Below are 17,738 nucleotides of genomic sequence, written 5' to 3'. Positions count from 1 at the left end.
CAGCACTTGCCCCTACAGTCTGTCAGAGGCTACACGGGGGATCTTTGTGTGTATATGTGGCTGCCACTCGCTACTGACAGCACTTGCCCCTACAGCCTGCTAGAGGCTACACGGGGGAGCTTTGTCTAGCTACTAGCTGCTGCTGCTGCTAGCTAGTAGCTAGCTAGTAGCTAGCTACTAGCTGTCAACAGTAGCTAGCTAGTAGCTAGCTATTAGCTGTCAACAGTAGTTAGCTAGTAGCTAGCTAGTATCTGTCAACAGTAGCTAGCTAGTAGCTAGCTAGTATCTGTCAACAGTAGCTAGCTAGTAGCTAGCTAGTACCTGTCAACAGTAGCTAGCTAGTAGCTAGCTAGTATCTGTCAACAGTAGCTAGCTAGTAGCTAGCTAGTATCTGTCAACAGTAGCTAGCTAGTATCTGTCGGCAGTAGCTAGCTAGTATCTGTCGGCAGTAGCTAGCTAGTAGCTAGCTAGTATCTGTCAACAGTAGCTAGCTAGTAGCTAGCTAGTAGCTAGCCACTATCTGTCAACAGTAGCTAGCTAGTAGCTAGCTAGTATCTGTCAACAGTAGCTAGCTAGTAGCTAGCTAGTATCTGTCAACAGTAGCTAGCTAGTAGCTAGCTACTAGCTACTAGCTAGCTACTAGCTAGTAGCTAGTAGCTAGCTACTAGCTACTAGCTAGCTAGTAGCTAGTAGCTAGCTACTAGCTACTAGTAGCTAGTAGCTAGCTACTAGCTACTAGTAGCTAGTAGCTAGCTACTAGCTACTAGTAGCTAGTAGCTAGCTACTAGCTACTAGCTAGCTACTAGCTAGTAGCTACTAGCTACTAGCTAGTAGCTACTAGCTAGCTAGTAGCTACTAGCTAGCTAGTAGCTAGCTAGTAGCTAGCTAGTAGCTAGCTACTAGCTAGCTAGTAGCTACTAGCTAGTAGCTAGCTAGTAGCTAGTAGCTACTAGCTACTAGCTAGTAGCTACTAGCTAGCTAGTAGCTACTAGCTAGCTAGTAGCTAGCTAGTAGCTACTAGCTAGCTACTAGCTAGCTAGTAGCTAGCTAGTAGCTAGTAGCTACTAGCTAGTAGCTACTAGCTAGTAGCTAGCTAGTAGCTAGTAGCTACTAGCTAGCTAGTAGCTACTAGCTAGCTAGTAGCTACTAGCTAGCTAGTAGCTAGCTAGTAGCTAGCTAGTAGCTAGCTACTAGCTAGCTAGTAGCTAGCTAGTAGCTAGCTACTAGCTAGCTGCTAAGCTGCTAAGCTGCTGCTGGCTTCTGCTTCGAGTTCTCATCCACAGTGGGCTTCCTCACCCTCCCTCCTCTCCCTCCTCTCCCCGGTGTCTTCACGACCTTCTAAGATGCTTCAAATCACGACCTTCTAAGATGCTTCAAATCACGACCTTCTAAGATGCTTCAAATCACGACCCGCTAAGATGCTTCAAATCACGACCTTCTAAGATGCTTCAAATCACGACCTTCTAAGATGCTTCAAATCACGACCTTCTAAGATGCTTCAAATCACGACCTGCTAAGATGCTTCAAATCACGACCTGCTAAGATGCTTCAAATCACGACCTTCTAAGATGCTTCAAATCACGACCCGCTAAGATGCTTCAAATCACGACCTTCTAAGATGCTTCAAATCACGACCCGCTAAGATGCTTCAAATCACGACCTTCTAAGATGCTTCAAATCACGACCTTCTAAGATGCTTCAAATCACGACCTGCTAAGATGCTTCAAATCACGACCTTCTAAGATGCTTCAAATCACGACCTGCTAAGATGCTTCAAATCACGACCTTCTAAGATGCTTCAAATCACGACCCGCTAAGATGCTTCAAATCACGACCTGCTAAGATGCTTCAAATCACGACCTTCTAAGATGCGTCAAATCACGACCTGCTAAGATGCTTCAAATCACGACCTGCTAAGATGCGTCAAATCACGACCTTCTAAGATGCTTCAAATCACGACCTTCTAAGATGCGTCAAATCACGACCTGCTAAGATGCTTCAAATCACGACCTTCTAAGATGCGTCAAATCACGACCTGCTAAGATGCTTCAAATCACGACCTGCTAAGATGCGTCAAATCACGACCTTCTAAGATGCTTCAAATCACGACCTTCTAAGATGCTTCAAATCACGACCTGCTAAGATGCTTCAAATCACGACCTGCTAAGATGCTTCAAATCACGACCTTCTAAGATGCTTCAAATCACGACCTGCTAAGATGCTTCAAATCACGACCTTCTAAGATGCTTCAAATCACGACCTTCTAAGATGCTTCAAATCACGACCTTCTAAGATGCTTCAAATCACGACCTTCTAAGATGCTTCAAATCACGACCTTCTAAGATGCTTCAAATCACGACCTTCTAAGATGCTTCAAATCACGACCCGCTAAGATGCTTCAAATCACGACCTTCTAAGATGCTTCAAATCACGACCTTCTAAGATGCTTCAAATCACGACCCGCTAAGATGCTTCAAATCACGACCTTCTAAGATGCTTCAAATCACGACCTTCTAAGATGCTTCAAATCACGACCTTCTAAGATGCTTCAAATCACGACCTTCTAAGATGCTTCAAATCACGACCCGCTAAGATGCTTCAAATCACGACCTTCTAAGATGCTTCAAATCACGACCTTCTAAGATGCTTCAAATCACGACCTGCTAAGATGCTTCAAATCACGACCTGCTAAGATGCTTCAAATCACGACCTGCTAAGATGCTTCAAATCACGACCTTCTAAGATGCTTCAAATCACGACCTTCTAAGATGCTTCAAATCACGACCCGCTAAGATGCTTCAAATCACGACCTGCTAAGATGCTTCAAATCACGACCTGCTAAGATGCTTCAAATCACGACCTTCTAAGATGCTTCAAATCACGACCTTCTAAGATGCTTCAAATCACGACCCGCTAAGATGCTTCAAATCACGACCTGCTAAGATGCTTCAAATCACGACCTTCTAAGATGCTTCAAATCACGACCTTCTAAGATGCTTCAAATCACGACCCGCTAAGATGCTTCAAATCACGACCCGCTAAGATGCTTCAAATCACGACCTTCTAAGATGCTTCAAATCATGACCCGCTAAGATGCGTCAAATCACGACCTTCTAAGATGCTTCAAATCACGACCTTCTAAGATGCTTCAAATCACGACCTGCTAAGATGCTTCAAATCACGACCTTCTAAGATGCTTCAAATCACGACCTTCTAAGATGCGTCAAATCACGACCTTCTAAGATGCTTCAAATCACGACCTTCTAAGATGCTTCAAATCACGACCTTCTAAGATGCTTCAAATCACGACCTGCTAAGATGCTTCAAATCACGACCTTCTAAGATGCATCAAATCACGACCCGCTAAGATGCTTCAAATCACGACCTGCTAAGATGCTTCAAATCACGACCTTCTAAGATGCTTCAAATCACGACCTTCTAAGATGCTTCAAATCACGACCTTCTAAGATGCATCAAATCACGACCCGCTAAGATGCTTCAAATCACGACCTGCTAAGATGCTTCAAATCACGACCTGCTAAGATGCTTCAAATCACGACCTTCTAAGATGCTTCAAATCACGACCTTCTAAGATGCTTCAAATCACGACCTTCTAAGATGCTTCAAATCACGACCTGCTAAGATGCTTCAAATCACGACCTGCTAAGATGCTTCAAATCACGACCTGCTAAGATGCTTCAAATCACGACCCGCTAAGATGCTTCAAATCACGACCTTCTAAGATGCTTCAAATCACGACCTTCTAAGATGCTTCAAATCACGACCTGCTAAGATGCTTCAAATCACGACCTTCTAAGATGCGTCAAATCACGACCTTCTAAGATGCTTCAAATCACGACCTTCTAAGATGCTTCAAATCACGACCTTCTAAGATGCTTCAAATCACGACCTGCTAAGATGCTTCAAATCACGACCTTCTAAGATGCTTCAAATCACGACCTGCTAAGATGCTTCAAATCACGACCTTCTAAGATGCTTCAAATCACGACCTGCTAAGATGCTTCAAATCACGACCTTCTAAGATGCTTCAAATCACGACCTTCTAAGATGCTTCAAATCACGACCTTCTAAGATGCTTCAAATCACGACCTGCTAAGATGCTTCAAATCACGACCTTCTAAGATGCGTCAAATCACGACCTTCTAAGATGCTTCAAATCACGACCTTCTAAGATGCTTCAAATCACGACCTTCTAAGATGCTTCAAATCACGACCTGCTAAGATGCTTCAAATCACGACCTTCTAAGATGCTTCAAATCACGACCTTCTAAGATGCTTCAAATCACGACCCGCTAAGATGCTTCAAATCACGACCTTCTAAGATGCGTCAAATCACGACCTTCTAAGATGCTTCAAATCACGACCTTCTAAGATGCTTCAAATCACGACCTTCTAAGATGCTTCAAATCACGACCTGCTAAGATGCTTCAAATCACGACCTTCTAAGATGCTTCAAATCACGACCTTCTAAGATGCTTCAAATCACGACCCGCTAAGATGCTTCAAATCACGACCTTCTAAGATGCTTCAAATCACGACCTGCTAAGATGCTTCAAATCACGACCTTCTAAGATGCTTCAAATCACGACCTTCTAAGATGCTTCAAATCACGACCCGCTAAGATGCTTCAAATCACGACCTGCTAAGATGCTTCAAATCACGACCTTCTAAGATGCTTCAAATCACGACCTTCTAAGATGCTTCAAATCACGACCTGCTAAGATGCTTCAAATCACGACCTTCTAAGATGCTTCAAATCACGACCTTCTAAGATGCTTCAAATCACGACCCGCTAAGATGCTTCAAATCACGACCTTCTAAGATGCTTCAAATCACGACCTGCTAAGATGCTTCAAATCATGACCCGCTAAGATGCTTCAAATCACGACCCGCTAAGATGCTTCAAATCACGACCTGCTAAGATGCTTCAAATCACGACCTTCTAAGATGCTTCAAATCACGACCTTCTAAGATGCTTCAAATCACGACCCGCTAAGATGCTTCAAATCACGACCTGCTAAGATGCTTCAAATCACGACCTTCTAAGATGCTTCAAATCACGACCTTCTAAGATGCTTCAAATCACGACCTGCTAAGATGCTTTGACGTCGCGAGATCCCCCACCCAGCCGCTGTCTGTGAAGTCGAACGCAAACGTTGTGGTGTCCACACACACACACATAGCGGGGCGAGTAAGACGCGCGGTCGAGAAAGTTGTATGAACCTCTGGACTCTCTCTCTCTCTCTGTCTGTCTCTGTCTGTGTATTATTATTTAGAACTTTGCCCAATAAAGTTATACAAAGCTCGCATTCGGAGTCCTGGGTTATAAGATAAAGTTTCACAATTTCCTGGTCTCTGTAGATTATAATTAGACTTTAGATCAAGTTTCACAGATTCTGGTCTTTGTAGATTGTAATTAGACTTGAGATAAAGTTTTACAAAGCCTGGTCTCTGTAGATTATAATTAGACTTGAGATAAAGTTACACAGATCCTGGTCTTTGTAGATTGTAATTAGACTTTAGATAAAGTTTTACAGATCCTGGTCTCTGTAGATTATAATTAGACTTTAGATAAAGTTACACAGATCCTGGGCTCTGTAGATTATAATTAGACTTTAGATAAAGTTATACAGATCCTGGTCTCTGTAGATTATAATTAGACTTTAGATAAAGTTTTACAGATCCTGGTCTCTGTAGATTATAATTAGACTTTAGATAAAGTTATACAGATCCTGGTCTCTGTAGATTATAATTAGACTTTAGATAAAGTTTTACAAAGCCTGGTCTCTGTAGATTATATTTCGACTTTAGATAAAGTTATACAGATCCTGGTCTCTGTAGATTATAATTAGACTTTAGATAAAGTTTTACAAAGCCTGGTCTCTGTAGATTATAATTAGACTTTAGATAAAGTTTTACAGATCCTGGTCTCTGTAGATTGTAATTAGACTTTAGATAAAGTTATACAGATCCTGGTCTCTGTAGATTATAATTAGACTTTAGATAAAGTTACACAGATCCTGGTCTCTGTAGATTATAATTAGAATTTCGATAAAGTTTCACAAAGCCTGGTCTCTGTAGATTATAATTAGACTTTAGATAAAGTTATACAGATCCTGGGCTCTCTAGATTATAATTAGACTTTAGATAAAGTTTTACAGATTCTGGTCTCTGTAGATGATAATTAGACTTTAGATAAAGTTTCACAGAGCCTGGTCTCTGTAGATTATAATTAGACTTTAGATAAAGTTATACAGATCCTGGTCTCTGTAGATTATAATTAGACTTTAGATAAAGTTATACAGATCCTGGTCTCTGTAGATTATAATTAGACTTTAGATAAAGTTACACAGATCCTGGTCTCTGTAGATTATAATTAGACTTTAGATAAAGTTTCACAAAGCCTGGTCTCTGTAGATTATGATTAGACTTTAGATAAAGTTATACAGATCCTGGTCTCTGTAGATTATAATTAGACTTTAGATAAAGTTTTACAGATCCTGGTCTCTGTAGATTGTAATTAGACTTTAGATAAAGTTATACAGATCCTGGTCTCTGTAGATTATAATTAGACTTTAGAGAAAGTTACACAGATCCTGGTCTCTAGATTATAATTAGACTTTAGATAAAGTTATACAGATCCTGGTCTCTGTATATTATAATTAGAATTTAGATGAAGTTTTACAAAGCCTGGTCTCTGTAGATTATAATTAGACTTTAGATAAAGTTACACAGATCCTGGTCTCTGTAGATTGTAATTAGACTTTAGATAAAGTTATACAAAGCCTGGTCTCTGTAGATTATTAGACTTTAGATAAAATTATACAGATCCTGGTCTCTGTAGATTATAATTAGACTTTAGATAAATTTATACAGATCCTGGTCTCTGTAGATTATAATTAGACTTTAGATAAAGTTTTACAAAGCCTGGTCTCTGTAGATTATAATTAGACTTTAGAAAAAGTTACACAGATCCTGGGCTCTGTAGATTATAATTAGACTTTAGATCAAGTTATACAAAGCTTGGTCTCTGTAGATTATAATTAGACTTTAGATAAAGTTTTACAGAGCCTGGTCTCTGTAGATTATAATTAGACTTTAGATAAAGTTTTACAGATACTGGTCTCTGTAGATTATAATTAGACTTTAGATAAAGTTACACAGATCCTGGTCTCTGTAGATTATAATTAGACTTTAGATAAAGTTACACAGATCCTGGTCTCTGTAGATTATAATTAGACTTTAGATAAAGTTTTACAGATCCTGGTCTCTGTAGATTATAATTAGACTTTAGATAAAGTTACACAGAGCCTGGTCTCTGTAGATTATAATTAGACTTTAGATAAAGTTACACAGATCCTGGTCTCTGTAGATTATAATTAGACTTTAGATAAAGTTATACAAAGCCTGGGCTCTGTAGATTATAATTAGACTTTAGATAAAGTTATACAAAGCCTAGTCTCTGTAGATTATAATTAGACTTTAGATAAAGTTATACAGATCCTGGTCTCTGTAGATTATAATTAAACTTTAGATAAAGTTTTACAGATATATAAAGTTAGACAGTCTCTAGTCTCTATAGATTATTAGACTTTACTATATAAAGTTAGACTCTAGTCTCTATAGATTATTAGACTTTACTATGTAAAGTTAGACTCTAGTCTCTATACATTATTAGACTTTACTATGTAAAGTTAGACTCTAGTCTCTATAGATTATTAGACTTTACTATATAAAGTTAGACTCTAGTCTCTATACATTATTAGACTTTACTATGTAAAGTTAGACTCTAGTCTCTATAGATTATTAGACTTTACTTTATAAAGTTAGACTCTAGTCTCTATAGATTATTAGACTTTACTATATAAAGTTAGACTCTAGTCTCTATACATTATTAGACTTTACTTTGTAAAGTTAGACTCTAGTCTCTATACATTTTTAGACTTTACTATATAAAGTTAGACTCTAGTCTCTATAGATTATTAGACTTTACTATATAAAGTTAGACTCTAGTCTCTAAACATTATTAGACTTTACTATGTAAAGTTAGACTCTAGTCTCTATAGATTATTAGACTTTACTATATAAAGTTAGACTCTAGTCTCTAAACATTATTAGACTTTACTATATAAAGTTAGACTCTAGTCTCTATACATTATTAGACTTTACTATGTAAAGTTAGACTCTAGTCTCTATAGATTATTAGACTTTACTATGTAAAGTTAGACTCTAGTGTCTATACATTATTAGACTTTACTATGTAAAGTTAGACTCTAGTCTCTATAGATTATTAGACTTTACTATATAAAGTTAGACTCTAGTCTCTATACATTATTAGACTTTACTATATAAAGTTAGACTCTAGTCTCTAAACATTATTAGACTTTACTATATAAAGTTAGACTCTAGTCTCTATACATTATTAGACTTTACTTTGTAAAGTTAGACTCTAGTCTCTATAGATTATTAGACTTTACTATGTAAAGTTAGACTCTAGTGTCTATACATTATTAGACTTTACTATGTAAAGTTAGACTCTAGTCTCTATAGATTATTAGACTTTACTATATAAAGTTAGACTCTAGTCTCTATACATTATTAGACTTTACTATATAAAGTTAGACTCTAGTCTCTATACATTATTAGACTTTACTTTGTAAAGTTAGACTCTAGTCTCTATACATTATTAGACTTTACTTTATAAAGTTAGACCCTAGTCTCTATACATTATTAGACTTTACTATATAAAGTTAGACTCTAGTCTCTATACATTATTAGACTTTACTATGTAAAGTTAGACTCTAGTCTCTATACATTATTAGACTTTACTATATAAAGTTAGACTCTAGTCTCTATACATTATTAGACTTTACTTTGTAAAGTTAGACTCTAGTCTCTATACATTTTTAGACTTTACTATGTAAAGTTAGACTCTAGTCTCTATAGATTATTAGACTTTACTATATAAAGTTAGACTCTAGTCTCTAAACATTATTAGACTTTACTATGTAAAGTTAGACTCTAGTCTCTATAGATTATTAGACTTTACTATATAAAGTTAGACTCTAGTCTCTAAACATTATTAGACTTTACTATATAAAGTTAGACTCTAGTCTCTATACATTATTAGACTTTACTATGTAAAGTTAGACTCTAGTCTCTATAGATTATTAGACTTTACTATGTAAAGTTAGACTCTAGTGTCTATACATTATTAGACTTTACTATGTAAAGTTAGACTCTAGTCTCTATAGATTATTAGACTTTACTATATAAAGTTAGACTCTAGTCTCTATACATTATTAGACTTTACTATATAAAGTTAGACTCTAGTCTCTAAACATTATTAGACTTTACTATATAAAGTTAGACTCTAGTCTCTATACATTATTAGACTTTACTTTGTAAAGTTAGACTCTAGTCTCTATAGATTATTAGACTTTACTATGTAAAGTTAGACTCTAGTGTCTATACATTATTAGACTTTACTATGTAAAGTTAGACTCTAGTCTCTATAGATTATTAGACTTTACTATATAAAGTTAGACTCTAGTCTCTATACATTATTAGACTTTACTTTGTAAAGTTAGACTCTAGTCTCTATACATTATTAGACTTTACTTTATAAAGTTAGACCCTAGTCTCTATAGATTATTAGACTTTACTATGTAAAGTTAGACTCTAGTCTCTATACATTATTAGACTTTATAAAGTTAGACTCTAGTCTCTACACATTATTAGACTTTACTATGTAAAGTTAGACTCTAGTCTCTATACATTATTAGACTTTACTATATAAAGTTAGTCTCTAGTCTCTATAGATTATTAGACTTTACTATGTAAAGTTAGACTCTAGTCTCTATACATTATTAGACTTTACTATGTAAAGTTAGACTCTAGTCTCTATACATTATTAGACTTTACTATGTAAAGTTAGACCCTAGTCTCTATACATTATTAGGGGGGTGGGGGAAGGGGAGGAAGGGGGATAGAGAGAAAGGGGGAGGAGCGTGGAGAGAAAGGGGGAGGGGCGTGGAGAGAAAGGGGGAGGGGCGTGGAGAGAAAGGGGGAGGGGTGTGGGGGCGTGGGGGAGTGGCGTAGAGGCGGAAGTGACGTGTTACAGCACGCGCGCGGTGTCGCGAGGGTACCGGAAGTGTTGACGGCAGTGATGGAGGCGGCCATGGCGGGGTCGCTGGGACGCCTCTCGGAGGCGCTGGGGAGCACGGAGCCCGCCCTGAGGCTACTGGTGTCACTGTTGTGTGGTGAGTGTTAGAGTGGTGAGTGTGGTGAGGGTGTGTGGTGAGTGTTAGTGTGGTGAGTGTTAGTGTGGTGAGTGTGTGTGGGGAGCACGGAGCCCGCCCTGAGGCTACTGGTGTCTCTGTTGTGTGGTGAGTGTTAGTGGTGAGTGTTAGTGTGGTGAGGGTGTGGTGAGGGTGTGGTGAGGGTGGTGAGTGTTAGTGTGGTGAGTGTGTGTGTTAGTGTTAGTGTGGGGAGCACGGAGCCCGCCCTGAGGCTACTGGTGTCTCTGTTGTGTGGTGAGTGTTAGAGTGGTGAGTGTGGTGAGGGTGTGTGGTGAGTGTTAGAGTGGTGAGTGTGTGGTGAGTGTTAGTGTGGTGAGTGTGGTGAGGGTGTGTGGTGAGTGTGTGGTGAGGGTGTGTGGTGAGTGTGTGGTGAGTGTGTGGTGAGGGTGGTGAGGGTGTGGTGAGTGTTAGTGTGGGGAGCACGGAGCCCGCCCTGAGGCTTCTGGTGTCTCTGTTGTGTGGTGAGTGTGGTGAGGGTGTGTGGTGAGTGTGGTGAGGGTGGTGAGTGTTAGTGTGTGGTGAGTGTGTGTGGTGAGTGTGGTGAGTGTTAGGGTGTGGTGAGGGTGGTGAGTGTGTGTGGTGAGTGTTAGTGGTGAGTGTTAGTGTGGTGAGTGTTAGTGTGGTGAGTGTTAGTGTGGTGAGTGTGGTGAGGGTTAGTGTGGTGAGTGTTAGTGTGGTGAGTGTTAGTGGTGAGGGTGTGTGGTGAGTGTGGTGAGGGTGGTGAGTGTTAGTGTGTGGTGAGTGTGTGTGGTGAGTGTGGTGAGTGTTAGGGTGTGGTGAGGGTGGTGAGTGTGTGTGGTGAGTGTTAGTGGTGAGTGTTAGTGTGGTGAGTGTTAGTGTGGTGAGTGTTAGTGTGGTGAGTGTGGTGAGGGTTAGTGTGGTGAGTGTTAGTGTGGTGAGTGTTAGTGTGGTGAGTGTTAGTGTGGTGAGTGTGTGTGGTGAGTGTTAGTGTGGTGAGTGTGGTGAGGGTTAGTGTGGTGAGTGTTAGTGTGTGTGGTGAGTGTTAGTGGTGAGTGTTAGTGTGGTGAGTGTTAGTGTGGTGAGTGTTAGTGTGGTGAGTGTGTGTGGTGAGTGTTAGTGTGGTGAGTGTGGTGAGGGTTAGTGTGGTGAGTGTTAGTGTGGTGAGTGTTAGTGTGGTGAGTGTTAGTGTGGTGAGTGTGGTGAGTGTTAGTGTGTGGTGAGTGTTAGTGGTGAGGGTTAGTGTGGTGAGTGTGGTGAGTGTTAGTGTGTGGTGAGTGTTAGTGGTGAGTGTGTGTGGTGAGCACGGAGCCCGCCCTGAGGCTACTGGTGTCACTGTTGTGTGGTGAGTGTGTGGTGAGTGTTAGTGGTGAGTGTTAGTGTGGTGAGTGTTAGTGTGGTGAGTGTTAGTGTGGTGAGTGTGGTGAGTGTGTGGTGAGGGTGTGGTGAGGGTGTGTGGTGAGGGTGGTGAGTGTTAGTGGTGAGTGTTAGTGTGTGGTGAGTGTTAGTGTGTGTGGTGAGTGTTAGTGTGTGTGGTGAGTGTTAGTGTGGTGAGTGTTAGTGTGGTGAGTGTGGTGAGTGTTGGTGTTAGTGTGTGTATGAGTGTTAGTGTGTGATGAGTGTTAGTGGTGAGTGTGTGTGGTGAGTGTGGTGAGTGTGTGTGGTGAGTGTTAGAGTGGTGAGTGTGTGTGGTGAGTGTCAGTGGTGAGTGTGTGTGTTAGTGTGTGTGGTGAGTGTTAGTGTTAGTGTGGTGAGTGTTAGTGTGGTGAGTGTGGTGAGGGTTAGTGTGGTGAGTGTTAGTGTGGTGAGTGTTAGTGTGGTGAGTGTGTGTGGTGAGTGTTAGTGTGGTGAGTGTGGTGAGGGTTAGTGTGGTGAGTGTTAGTGTGTGTGGTGAGTGTTAGTGGTGAGTGTTAGTGTGGTGAGTGTTAGTGTGGTGAGTGTTAGTGTGGTGAGTGTGTGTGGTGAGTGTTAGTGTGGTGAGTGTGGTGAGGGTTAGTGTGGTGAGTGTTAGTGTGGTGAGTGTTAGTGTGGTGAGTGTTAGTGTGGTGAGTGTGGTGAGTGTTAGTGTGTGGTGAGTGTTAGTGGTGAGGGTTAGTGTGGTGAGTGTGGGTGAGTGTTAGTGTGTGGTGAGTGTTAGTGGTGAGTGTGTGTGGTGAGTGTGTGTGGGGGAGCACGGAGCCCGCCCTGAGGCTACTGGTGTCACTGTTGTGTGGTGAGTGTGTGGTGAGTGTTAGTGGTGAGTGTTAGTGTGGTGAGTGTTAGTGTGGTGAGTGTTAGTGTGGTGAGTGTGGTGAGTGTGTGGTGAGGGTGTGGTGAGGGTGTGTGGTGAGGGTGGTGAGTGTTAGTGGTGAGTGTTAGTGTGTGGTGAGTGTTAGTGTGTGTGGTGAGTGTTAGTGGTGAGTGTTAGTGTGGTGAGTGTTAGTGGTGAGTGTTAGTGTGGTGAGTGTTAGTGTGGTGAGTGTGGTGAGTGTTGGTGTTAGTGTGTGATGAGTGTTAGTGTGTGATGAGTGTTAGTGGTGAGTGTGTGTGGTGAGTGTGTGAGTGTGTGTGGTGAGTGTTAGAGTGGTGAGTGTGTGTGGTGAGTGTCAGTGGTGAGTGTGTGTGTTAGTGTGTGTGGTGAGTGTTAGTGTTAGTGTGGTGAGTGTTAGTGTGGTGAGTGTGGTGAGGGTTAGTGTGGTGAGTGTTAGTGTGGTGAGTGTTAGTGTGGTGAGTGTGTGTGGTGAGTGTTAGTGTGGTGAGTGTGGTGAGGGTTAGTGTGGTGAGTGTTAGTGTGTGTGGTGAGTGTTAGTGGTGAGTGTTAGTGTGGTGAGTGTTAGTGTGGTGAGTGTTAGTGTGGTGAGTGTGTGTGGTGAGTGTTAGTGTGGTGAGTGTGGTGAGGGTTAGTGTGGTGAGTGTTAGTGTGGTGAGTGTTAGTGTGGTGAGTGTTAGTGTGGTGAGTGTTAGTGTGGTGAGTTGTGGTGAGTGTTAGTGTGTGGTGAGTGTTAGTGGTGAGGGTTAGTGTGGTGAGTGTGGTGAGTGTTAGTGTGTGGTGAGTGTTAGTGGTGAGTGTTAGTGGTGAGTGTGTGTGGTGAGTGTCAGTGGTGAGTGTGTGTGTTAGTGTGTGTGGTGAGTGTTAGTGTTAGTGTGTGAGTGTTAGTGTGGTGAGTGTTAGTGTGGTGAGTGTTAGTGTGGTGAGTGTTAGTGTGGTGAGTGTTAGTGTGGTGAGTGTTAGTGTGGTGAGTGTTAGTGTGGTGAGTGTGGTGAGTGTTAGTGTGTGTGGTGAGTGTTAGTGTGTGTGGTGAGTGTTAGTGTGGTGAGTGTTAGTGTGGTGAGTGATAGTGTGGTGAGTGTTAGTGTGGTGAGTGTTAGTGTGGTGAGTGGTAGTGTTAGTGTGGTGAGTGTTAGTGTGGTGAGTGTTAGTGTGTGTGGTGAGTGTTAGTGTGGTGAGTGTGGTGAGTGTGTAGTGAGTGTGGTGAGTGTTAGTGTGGTGGAGTGTGGTGAGTGATAGTGGTGAGTGTTAGTGTGGTGAGTGTTAGTGGTGAGTGTTAGTGTGGTGAGTGTTAGTGGTGAGTGTGGTGAGTGTTAGTGGTGAGTGTTAGTGTGGTGAGTGTTAGTGGTGAGTGTGGTGAGTGTTAGTGGTGAGTGTGGTGAGTGTTAGTATTAGTGTGGTGAGTGTGTGGTGAGTGTTAGTGGTGAGTGTTAGTGTGGTGAGTGTGTGGTGAGTGTTAGTGGTGAGTGTTAGTGTTGTGTGGTGAGTTTTAGTGTGGTGAGGGTGGTGAGTGTGGTGAGTGTTAGTGGTGAGTGTGTGTGGTGAGTGTTAGTGATGAGTGAGTGAGTGTGTGTGGTGAGTGTTAGAGTGGTGAGTGTTAGTGTGGTGAGTGTGTTAGTGTGGTGAGTGTTAGTGGTGAGTGTGGTGAGTGTGTGGTGAGTGTGGTGAGGGTGTGTGGTGAGTGTTAGTGGTGAGTGTTAGTGTGGTGAGTGTTAGTGTGGTGAGTGTTAGTGTGGTGAGTGTTAGTGTGGTGAGTGTTAGTGTGGTGAGTGTTAGTGTGGTGAGTGTGGTGAGTGTTAGTGTGGTGAGTGTTAGTGTGGTGAGTGTTAGTGTGGTGAGTGTTAGAGTGGTGAGTGTTAGAGTGGTGAGTGTGGTGAGTGTTAGTGTGGTGAGTGTGGTGAGTGTTAGTGTGTGTGGTGAGTGTTAGTGTGGTGAGTGTTAGTGTGGTGAGTGTTAGTGTGTGTGGTGAGTGTTAGTGTGGTGAGTGTTAGTGGTGAGTGTGGTGAGTGTTAGTGGTGAGTGTGGTGAGTGTTAGTATTAGTGTGGTGAGTGTGTGGTGAGTGTTAGTGGTGAGTGTTAGTGATGAGTGAGTGTGTGGTGAGTGTTAGTGTGGTGAGTGTGTGGTGAGTGTTAGTGGTGAGTGTTAGTGTTGTGTGGTGAGTTTTAGTGTGGTGAGGGTGGTGAGTGTGGTGAGTGTTAGTGGTGAGTGTGTGTGGTGAGTGTTAGTGATGAGTGAGTGAGTGTGTGTGGTGAGTGTGTGGTGAGTGTTAGTGTGTTGAGTGTTAGTGTGGTGAGTGTTAGTGTGGTGAGTGTTAGTGTGGTGAGTGGTGAGTGTTAGTGGTGAGTGTGGTGAGTGTTAGTGTGGTGAGTGGTGAGTGTTAGTGGTGAGTGTTAGTGGTGAGTGTTAGTGGTGAGTGTTAGTGGTGAGTGTTAGTGTGGTGAGTGGTGAGTGTTAGTGGTGAGTGTTAGTGGTGAGTGTTAGTGGTGAGTGTTAGTGTGGTGAGTGGTGAGTGTTAGTGGTGAGTGTTAGTGTTAGAGTGGTGAGTGTTAGTGGTGAGTGTTAGTGTTAGAGTGGTGAGAGTGGTGAGTGTAGTGGTGAGTGTTAGTGTTAGAGTGGTGAGTGTTAGTGGTGAGTGTGGTGAGTGTTAGTGGTGAGTGTGGTGAGTGTTAGTGTGGTGAGTGATAGTGGTGAGTGTTAGTGTTGTGTGGTTGATTTTAGTGTGGTGAGGGTGGTGAGTGTGGTGAGTGTTAGTGGTGAGTGTGTGTGGTGAGTGTTAGTGATGAGTGAGTGAGTGTTAGTGGTGAGTGTGGTGAGTGTTAGTGTGGTGAGTGTGTGGTGAGTGTTAGTGGTGAGTGTTAGTGGTGAGTGTTAGTGTGGTGAGTGTGGTGAGTGTTAGTGTGGTGAGTGTGTGGTGAGTGTTAGTGGTGAGTGTTAGTGGTGAGTGTTAGTGTGGTGAGTGTTAGTGTGGTGAGTGTTAGTGGTGAGTGTTAGTGTGGTGAGTGTTAGTGGTGAGTGTTAGTGTGGTGAGTGTAGTGGTGAGTGTTAGTGTGGTGAGTGTTAGTGGTGAGTGTTAGTGTTAGAGTGGTGAGTGTTAGTGGTGAGTGTGGTGAGTGTTAGTGGTGAGTGTGGTGAGTGTTAGTATTAGTGTGGTGAGTGTGTGGTGAGTGTTAGTGGTGAGTGTTAGTGTTGTGTGTGAGTTTTAGTGTGGTGAGGGTGGTGAGTGTGGTGAGTGTTAGTGGTGAGTGTGTGGTGAGTGTTAGTGATGAGTGAGTGAGAGTGTGTGGTGAGTGTTAGTGTGGTGAGTGTTAGTGTGGTGAGTGTTAGTGTGGTGAGTGGTGAGTGTTAGTGTGTGTGGTGAGTGTTAGTGTGGTGAGTGTTGTGTGGTGAGTGGTAGTGTTAGTGTGGTGAGTGTGGTGAGTGTTAGTGTGGTGAGTGGTGAGTGTTAGTGTGTGTGGTGAGTGTAGTGTGGTGAGTGTTAGTGTGGTGAGTGTTAGTGTGGTGAGTGGTGAGTGTTAGTGTGTGTGGTGAGTGTTAGTGTGGTGAGTGGTAGTGTTAGTGTGGTGAGTGTGGTGAGTGTGGTGAGTGTTAGTGTGGTGAGTGGTGGTGAGTGTGTGTGTGGTGCGTGTTAGTGTGGTGAGTGTTAGTGTGGTGAGTGTTAGTGGTGAGTGATAGTGGTGAGTGTTAGTGGTGAGTGTTAGTGGTGAGTGTGGTGAGTGTGGTGAGTGTTAGTGTGGTGAGTGTTAGTGGTGAGTGTTAGTGTGTGTGGTGAGTGTTAGTGTGTGTGGTGAGTGTTAGTGTGGTGAGTGTTAGTGGTGAGTGTTAGTGGTGAGTGTTAGTGTGGTGAGTGGTGAGTGTTAGTGGTGAGTGTTTAGTGTTAGAGTGGTGAGTGTTAGTGGTGAGTGTGGTGAGTGTTAGTGGTGAGTGTGGTGAGTGTTAGTGGTGAGTGTTAGTGGTGAGTGTGGTGAGTGTTAGTGGTGAGTGTGGTGAGTGTTAGTGGGAGTGTTAGTGGTGAGTGTGGTGAGTGTTAGTGGTGAGTGTGGTGAGTTGTTAGTGGTGAGTGTTAGTGGTGAGTGGTGAGTGTAGTGGTAGTGTTAGTGGTGAGTGTTAGTGGTGAGTGTTAGTGTGTGAGTGGGTGTGTAGTGTGGTGAGTGTTAGTGTGGTGAGTGTTAGTGGTGAGTGTTAGTGGTGAGTGTGGTGAGTGTTAGTGGTGAGTGTTAGTGGTGAGTGTTAGTGTGGTGAGTGTTAGTGTGGTGAGGTGTAGTGTGGTGAGTGTTAGTGGTGAGTGTTAGAGTGGTGAGTGTACGTGGTGAGTGTGGTGGAGTGTGGTGATGTTTAGTGGTGAGTGTGGTGAGTGTGGTGAGTGTTAGTGGTGAGTGTGGTGATGGTGTATTAGTGTGGTGAGTGTGTGGTGGTGTTAGTGGTGAGTGTTAGTGTTGTGTGGTATGATTTAGTGTGGTGAGGGTGGTGAGTGTGGTGAGTGTGGTGAGTGTTAGTGGTGAGTGTTAGTGGTGAGTGTGGTGAGTGTTAGTGTGGTGAGTGTTAGTGTGGTGAGTGTTAGTGTGGTGAGTGTTAGTGTGGTGAGTGTTGTGGTGAGTGTTAGTGGTGAGTGTTAGTTGGTGAGTGTTGTGTGGTGAGTGTGGTGAGTGTTAGTGGTGAGTGTGGGTGAGTGTTAGTGGTGAGTGTTAGTGTGGTGAGTGTTAGTGGTGAGTGTTAGTGTGGTGAGTGTTAGGTGGTGAGTGTTAGAGTGGGTGAGTGTTAGTGTGGTGAGTGTTAGTGGTGAGTGTGGTGGTGAGTGTAGTGGTGGTGTAGTGTGGTGAGTGTTAGTGGTGGTGAGTGTTAAGTGGTGAGTGTTATGGTGAGTGAGTGTTAGTGGTGAGTGGTAGTGGTGGTGTGAGTGTAGTGGTGTGAGAGAGGTGGTGAGTGGAGTGTGGTGAGTGTTTGTGGTGAGTGTTAGTGTGGGAGAGTTAGTGTGGTGAGTGTTAGTGTGGTGAGTGTGGTGAGTGTTAGTGTGTGAGTGGTGAGTGTTAGTGTGTGTGTGGGTGTTTGTGTGGCGGTGAGTGTTAGTGTGGTGTGTGGGTGAGTGTAGTGTGGTGAGGAGTGTGTGGGTGGGAGTGGTGTGTGTGGGTGTGTGTGGTGAGTGGGTGTGGTGTTAGGTGTGGTGAGTGTGTAGTGGGGTGATGTGTGTGAGTGAGTGTGTCGTGTGCCCGTG

The 17,738-nt window shown here is 42.6% G+C and overlaps 1 long non-coding RNA gene across 3 annotated transcripts; it reads right to left on the bottom strand.

Annotated features, from left to right (window-relative positions):
- Nucleotides 1-1,207: 1,207 nt before the first annotated feature.
- Nucleotides 1,208-5,062, bottom strand: LOC142907142 (uncharacterized). 3 transcript variants are annotated; one of them, XR_012930838.1, is made up of 19 exons: nucleotides 5,011-5,062; nucleotides 4,886-4,935; nucleotides 4,811-4,835; nucleotides 4,661-4,760; nucleotides 4,511-4,610; nucleotides 4,311-4,385; nucleotides 3,711-3,810; nucleotides 3,486-3,585; nucleotides 3,361-3,435; nucleotides 3,136-3,210; nucleotides 3,011-3,060; nucleotides 2,911-2,960; nucleotides 2,761-2,860; nucleotides 2,586-2,685; nucleotides 2,386-2,510; nucleotides 2,186-2,260; nucleotides 1,711-1,860; nucleotides 1,536-1,660; nucleotides 1,208-1,435 (listed from the first exon to the last, which is right to left on the bottom strand). It is a non-coding gene; the product is annotated as an uncharacterized LOC142907142 (long non-coding RNA). The 3 variants fall into 3 exon arrangements; XR_012930837.1 differs by lacking the exons at nucleotides 3,361-3,435; nucleotides 3,486-3,585; nucleotides 4,811-4,835; nucleotides 4,886-4,935 and having other exon boundaries at nucleotides 3,161-3,260; nucleotides 4,936-5,056; XR_012930836.1 differs by lacking the exons at nucleotides 4,311-4,385; nucleotides 4,511-4,610; nucleotides 4,661-4,760; ... (1 more) ...; nucleotides 4,886-4,935; nucleotides 5,011-5,062 and adding an exon at nucleotides 3,911-3,962.
- Nucleotides 5,063-17,738: the final 12,676 nt, after the last annotated feature.

The sequence above is a fragment of the Petromyzon marinus genome, chromosome 75 (assembly GCF_048934315.1).
Source record: "Petromyzon marinus isolate PM22_M1 ecotype Great Lakes invasive population chromosome 75, UKy_Petmar_22M1.pri1.0, whole genome shotgun sequence".
Lineage (NCBI taxonomy): Eukaryota > Metazoa > Chordata > Hyperoartia > Petromyzontiformes > Petromyzontidae > Petromyzon > Petromyzon marinus.
This window is presented reverse-complemented; position numbering and strand designations above follow the sequence as displayed.